This window comes from Rhinopithecus bieti, unplaced genomic scaffold (assembly GCF_001698545.2).
Source record: "Rhinopithecus bieti isolate Rb0 unplaced genomic scaffold, ASM169854v2 scaffold_30197, whole genome shotgun sequence".
NCBI classification, from domain to species: domain Eukaryota; kingdom Metazoa; phylum Chordata; class Mammalia; order Primates; family Cercopithecidae; genus Rhinopithecus; species Rhinopithecus bieti.
In genome coordinates, this window is record NW_016813024.1 from 62,697 (window position 1) to 69,184 (window position 6,488).

Consider the following 6,488-nt stretch of genomic DNA (forward strand, 5'->3'; position numbering starts at 1 on the left):
AAAAAAAAAATTCTGGAGTTTCGTTTTGTGTCTTTGTGTTGTTTAAGCAACTGGTATTTTCAAGCTAAAAATTAAAAATATTATGGAAAAACTATTAATGTATTCATAGGGAAAGAATAACGTCATATAATTTATTTGTTATAAGATGTAAATGTTATGTTCTAGAAACTTTTTCTCTGATTTGTAAAAGTTTCCCTCTCAAGAAAGTTTTTCTTTATGTCTTCTAATTTAAAGACACCCTGGATTAAAGTGTGATAGTTCTGTTGTTGGAGTGAGGATAATGTTGCATACAACCTGCCTTTTTTGGCATCATCTTACCCTACTTTGCAGAACAGAGATACCAAGGGTTGGCCTTATGAAGCTGGGGCTGTTTTTGCATTGTGATTTCAGAGATGCTGAAAATACTGATTTTCTAATACCTAAAATTACACTAAAAATTTAAAAGACTTGGGCTTTTTTAAGTCTTGAAAACCGTGAGTTTCTGTTAAAATCTAAGATGAAAATCAGCTTCCATCCAGAATCCTACCAGGGGTTGCTGCCAGCCAACTGAATGACTTGGATTACAAGTGTGAGCCACCATGCTCACCCATCCAGTATCAATTTTTACTGCAATGTTATCGTCTGGTACTAGCATAAGTATAGATTCACGTAGGCCAACAGAATAGACTAGAAGGGCCACTGATAAACACATTAATTTATGGTAAATTGATTGTGTCAAATATGCCAAGAAATTGTAATAGGAAAATAAATGTCTTTTCAAAAAATTTTGCTGGGAAAATTAAATATACACTTTGCAAAAGGAACAAGTGGACCCCAACTCAAACCGCAGACCCCCAAAAATGTTCAAAAAGGGTAATATATCAAAATGCAAGGGGTTAAACACAAAATTCTTTGGATAAATCTTATAATTAATATTTGTATTCTTGGGTTACATAAATATGTCTAAGATATTACACCAAAGGCACAATTTTATTAAAAAAATAAATTATACTTTATTGAATTGGAAACTTTTGCTTTTAGAACATCAAAAAGAATATGAAAAAATATGCTGCTTAATGGGAGAAAATATTTTAAATTGTATACATTATTTGGGTCTATTAGGGTTTATTAAGAACACTACATATATACATATATATTATATATATAAAATCTCGTTTATTTATGGAATCTTAAAAACCAAACTCAGAGAAGCTAGTATCTAGAATATATAAAAAACTCTTATCAGTCAATAATAAAACAACTATTGACCAAGTAAAAATTGACAAAAGATTTGAATAGACGTTTTCCATAGAAGATACACAGTTTGCCAATTTGCTCAATTTCATTAGTTGGTAAGAAAATACAAGTCAAACCACAAATTAATACTAGTTGACACCCACTAGAATGGCTATACCAAAGATACAATGACAAATGTTAGAAAAGAAGTGGAGAATATGGAACTCACATATGCTACAAATAGGAATGTAAAATATTGCACCACCTTGAAAACAAAACAATACGAAATAAAAATGTGGCTATCCCTCAAAATGTTGCACATAAAATCACTATAGAACACAGAAATTTTAACCCAAAGTTAGTATGCAAAAGGAATGAAATTCCTATAATCATACAAAGACTCTTATATGAATGCTCATAACATGTGGTAATGTCCATGCAATAGAATGCTACTTGCCATCCAAGAGGAATGATGTAATGATGCAAGCTACAACAGAAATGAAACCCAAAAACATTCGGCTAAGTGAAAGAAATCAGACCCCAAAGACCACATAATTCATGATCCTGGCTATTAGAAACTCTGATAATAGGCTCATCTATAGAGACATAAAATTGATTGTTGTCTAGATCTGACATGGCAAAGGTGAATGCAAATAGGATGCATTTTCCTCCTAAGAGATACAAATATTCTAAACTTAGGTGGTAATTAAGCTCGCATGGCTCTATAAATACACTAAATAGCCTGGTGTTGTACTTAAAATATGTGATTATGTTATATAAAATATACCCCAGTAAAGCGTTTTAAAAAATTAACATGTCAACATACACTAAGGTTGTTTAAGATTTTCAGAAACCCAAGTCACGGATTGTAAAAATGAAATCTATTTCTTGTCCATTTCAAAGCATAATAAAGAAAAGGGAGGCGGCAAGCTAACACGCAAAGGTTTGGTTACTGATGCAGGGGTGTTAATGGGCAGGAACCACGTGATTCGTTTAACCAGGTCAGAAAAGCAAAGGAAATGATAATAATTTATTGAAGACCACTCTGACTCAGAGTTACTCAGATTGTTAGGAATGTGAAAGCTGTACTCGCAGGGTTGGGCATATTTCTTATCAAACACAGCTTGAAAGAGCCATCTCACAGAAAGGTTATCCAGCGACTCTCCTATCTGCAGTTGCCTGGAGTTTTCCAGTTGTCTACCGCTAGTCCTAAAACTGCATTGTAATCACTCATTCTAAATCCAATGTAACACTCAAATCTAATACGAAACTCCACATTTCATGACTACCATATTCAATAATTTGCCTTTTTTTTCCTCGGCCAGCCCTCCGCATTCCCTCTGTTTGTAGCCCTACCTGTCGCCGCTCGCTCTGGAGCAAAATTGTCCACCTCGGGAGCTCAGGCTGTGGGTGGCTGCGGGTCCGCGTTCTGCACCGAGTGCCAGTGTTGGCTGGCTCAGGAGGTGTGGGGCGGGTTTGGCTCTCACAGGGCGCCGATTTCCCCTGACAGTCCCGGGAACCCGCGGCCGCCCCCCGCACTAGGCCGAGCTCGGCTCAGCAGGCGCCCCAGGGGCTCAGATCTGCGCTGGAAACTGCGCCTGGCAGAGAAGGAGCAGGGGGTGCGCCGACCTCACTCTCCACTCCGCACCTTTGGCCAAGTAAAACCAATTCCAATTCCGTAATAAAAGGGTGCAGAGGTGAGCTACTAGCTCCGTCCGTTCCTACTGCCGGCCCTTAAGGGGTGGCTCCGCTATCCCCAAGGCTCGAGGAGGTTCCCCGCCCAGGAGCACCACGACTCCCCCCGAACTGAGTTTTCCATGCGCCACGTGTGGCAGGCAGGAGCCCAGGCCTCCTGGCCGCGTCCACCGGGCGGTGCAGAGGGCAAAGCCGGTTTCACTTGCTTCCTCCGGGACCCAGAAAGGTCTGACGCCGGGAAAATACCCAGCCCCGGGTAGGGGCGACCCTAGGGGCCCCCGGATCTATCTCACAGACGCCCTACAGAAGGGCCCTGCAAGACCTAACCTGATGAGGCCTCTTCCACCCTTTACCCCTCGGGGGAGCCATCATTCCCCTGCGAGCCCTCCTAGGTTATTCCTGCGCGCCCTGCATTGACTTCTGGCCTTGGAGCACCCTCGAGTTTTCCCCGCCCGAAACGTGGGGACCCCACAATTATTCCCTTCCAAAGACGCCTCCCAAACCTGTCTCCTGGCATCAGCGACGCTGACACACTGCGGCGACTGCTCAGGCTGCCCCTTTCCCCGTCCCAACCATCTCGTAGTCTCCACAATGACTTCCCCAGGTCGAGGGCTGTGACCCCGCATAGTGACCCCGACACACAGGACGACCCTCCAGCACTCCCTCAGACATCCCGCCCACCCTACAGTGGAGACCAGGCCCCACCCTCCATTCAGGCGATGACTTCCCCCAACCACCCCTAAAAAGATGCTTTCCCGGAGAACCCGCGCAGGGCGCCTCTGTCACACAGGGGCGACCCTATAAATCCCTCCCCAGACATCCTCGGCCCTCCCCAGATGGAGACCTCACAAGGGGAGGACTCCCCTGGAGAGGATCCTCAGAAACCATCCTCAAAGCCACCACCACAACCAGAAAGACCCGAGGGAGAATCGTGGCCACCAAACGCATCTCCACACACGCACTCCTCCCGGCACTCACGGCCACCTCATCCCATGGAGACCTCAAAACCTCTCCCCATGTTGCAGGGAAAAGAAAGGGAGAGTCCAGCAGAACTTCCCCCAGGAGAATCCATTTTCCTTGTATTCATTATGCAGTGGAGCTAAAGTACAGGGCACGAAGGATTTTACACAAAATTTTAAGTTCTTATGTATAGGTTTTCATGGAAACTTAAACATTTAACAATGATAGGGATAATAGATAATAAACTCATCCTAAGTACATTATCACTAGATTTCAGCAATTCTTACTTTGCCATTTATTTTCAAGTATCAATCCAAATATCCTGGTAGTATTTTAAATCAAATACAAGATACAATATCGTTAATTTTGGGAAAATTTAAATAACTATATCTAACAAGTGAAGATAAAAAAGAAAATATCATTATCACAACTAATACAATTTTTAATATATAAAATAGTTAAATTTGTGTATTTACCAAAGAGTAGACTCTACAACCACTGAAGGTTTTTGCATGAAATGTTTTAACATCTTTAGTCAATATTTTATCTTCAGACACAAAATATCAATACATGTAAATTCAGTTACATATAAAGGGCCACAGATTATGGTTGGAGGAGGAAATCGCAAATCGACCGTGGGATATTCCAAACTACTGCACTGTGAAAGTAAAGCAAGAAAGAAAATAGGGATTCCTATTGTTTCTGATAAAAGGAAAGGAAAAGTAACTCCCAGAAAGCTACTCCCTCACTTTGCCATATTCAAATGTCTAAGACAACGCACAGGTGTGGCCATACCCAAGGAAAGATGAGGATTCAGGGTGTAACAAAAGACAGCAGGGATCATGGGGCATCTTAGGATTCTGCCCCCCATATCCACCCTTGCACAAAAACTTGATGTAACGTCTCACATTGGTGGGGATCTGGTCTTGTAAGGAAAAACAAAGTCTCAGAAAGTGTTTCCCGTGTAGGTTCTGAGGCAGTTGATCCTCAGTGCCTTCTATTTTGGAAGCCAGAAAATTCTTTCTTGATTGAGAAGGGGTGCAGTCCTGTGCACCATAGGAGTCCCATCGTTGACTGCATTTCAGTGGGTGCCACCAGTTATTACAACCAGAACTGTGCGGGCAAACTTCCTCAGGATGCAAAAGCCACTCCCATAAGAACCGCTGCTCCTCTCCATCTGTGAAGAGACTGACAGATGCAGGCAGCACCAGCAATCTCTTGAACCACTGCGGTGCACTGGAAAATGTGAGTCGTGGTGTGTCCCTGTGTTAGAATTATTGAGAGGCTTTTGTTTTGTTGACAAGTTCTAAGACTATACAATGCACTAGGGCAAGATTAGCTGGGAAAATGATCTTCTGATAATGTTTTGAACCCAGATGTTCCTCCTTTGTTGTTTTCCTGGAACTGGGTTAATTCAGTTTTCACTTCTGTAACTCCCCTAATAATCCCAAGGCCAGGTCTTTTACTGCTTCCCTAGGTGGCGTGACCATTATTGGCCTAGGGAAAGATGAGCTGATTTCATCTCTTCCTTTATAACCATGACATGGGGACCTCATTTCACATGCACAGATTCCCTCCAAAGGCTAGATGAGCAGGCCTGAGCCACTGTGGTGCTTGGAGTAATGACAGCCTTGCCCCAATGCCACTCTCTCTTCCCACCATTGTTGACTTTTGGGCCATTGCACATTCAGTGCCTCAGTGGACAGGGAACCAAACCCAGGTGCTCTCACAAATCTGGAGCCAATTCTAAAGGTTTTTGAGCTCCAGCTCAGTTCAGACCATTGTCACCTGCTAGGGACTGTGGGTGACTGTGGACACCACTGGCACCTGCTTAAGACTGTGGGTGACTGTGGACTCTGAGCTGGGATGTGCTGTGTCCATGTGACACTCCTTCTCCCCAAGAGTTGTTCAATAAGGTGGTGCCCTAGGAATGCCATCTGGACCCAGTGAAAGAGGAAGGGCAGGAAGCACCTGGCACCCACTGTTCATACCACCATCACCAAGTTCCACAATGTGGCAAACTTGAAGATGCTTCCTCTGGATGAAAATCCTAAACAACAACAACAAAACAAAACAAAAAAGAAAAAAGAAATCCTAATTTTTTTTCCAGCAGGAAAAGTAATTTTCTTGGTCTTTTTTTTATAGTTGAGAAGTTCCAGGATCTTATAAGGCTTAATTTCTCTCTTTTTAAGTAAGGTGGGGGCCATTAGGGCACCGAATACATGAAATTTCATGCCCTGATAGCCCCTTTTCACAGCAGCGGCATCTTGATTGCCCCAAAGTCTTTGTATTCACACGGGCCCATGACATACCCTAGGGAAAGTCCATTCAAAAGAGAAAACAGGTACAATTTTAAAAGGGTTCCCCAACATTTTTAAAAAGGCATTGCCTGATTGAGAAGCCACACATACAGATTCCTTTAGATGGTTCCCCTGCAACTGCTTTGGCTAAGGTTTACAGTGCCAGGTTCTGAGGATGCTACTCTCTGCCCATTCACTAAGGTGATCTCCTTTAAGGGCTATGAATAGCTTGCCAGAGCCAAGAGGAACTTACTTTATTAAGTTATTTTAAAATTGGGTTCATCACTTGATGATATAGTCACATAAAAAATAAAATAG